This window comes from Crocuta crocuta, unplaced genomic scaffold, assembly GCF_008692635.1.
Source record: "Crocuta crocuta isolate KB4526 unplaced genomic scaffold, BGI_CrCroc_1.0 scaffold949, whole genome shotgun sequence".
Classification (NCBI taxonomy): domain Eukaryota; kingdom Metazoa; phylum Chordata; class Mammalia; order Carnivora; family Hyaenidae; genus Crocuta; species Crocuta crocuta.
The window spans coordinates 161068-161779 of record NW_027531290.1 but is presented as its reverse complement, the minus strand read 5'-3'; the positions used below and the strand labels follow the sequence as shown (position 1 = coordinate 161779).

Genomic DNA, 712 nt, shown 5'->3' with positions numbered 1-712 from the left:
ACACACTAACAGCTGATGGGGCATAGGTGGGGGAGAGAGGAAATGAGTGATGGGCATTGAGGAGGGCATTTGTTGGGATGAGCACTAGGTGTTGTATGTAAGCGATGGATCATGGGAATCTACCCCCCAAAACCAAGAGCACACTGTATATACTGTATGTTAGCCAATTTGACAATAAATTATATTTAAAAAATAAATTAAAAAAACACATGAATTCTTGGTAGTTCATATGTGTGAGCATATATGCATAGAGCATATAGAGCATAAAAAATATTAATTTTTTAAGATATATGGCTTGTTTTTTGCATCTTCGTATATATTGTCTTTAGTGATGCTGGTGAGTGTTTTCTCCTGGCTCATTTATTTTAATGGTTTTATTTTTGAGAGAGAGAGAGAGAGCGAGCATGAGCAGGGGAGGGCAGAGAGAGGGAGGCAGAGGATCCGAAGCAGACTCTGCTGTGATAGCAAAGAGCCTGATGTCGAGTTTGAACTCATAAATCTTGAGATCATGACCTGACCTGAAGTCAGATGCTTAACCAGTTGAGCTACCCAGGCAACCCTCTCCTGGCTCTCAGACATTACACCTGCTCCTTGTGAGACATTTGTAACCTCCACTCTAAATCTGGTTGGTAGAAATTATTTGGGGAAAAATGTCCATTCTACTTCAAAAAGGTGGAGTTATTATATCACTTATTCCCCTAAATTAACAGGA

General features: G+C 39.9%; 1 protein-coding gene across 1 annotated transcript in view; it reads left to right on the top strand.

Annotated features, from left to right (window-relative positions):
* The window catches only part of TBC1D8B (TBC1 domain family member 8B), a 55664-nt gene that overhangs the window by 17878 nt on the left and 37074 nt on the right, over positions 1–712 (top strand). The gene's annotated exons all lie outside the window — the stretch shown is intronic.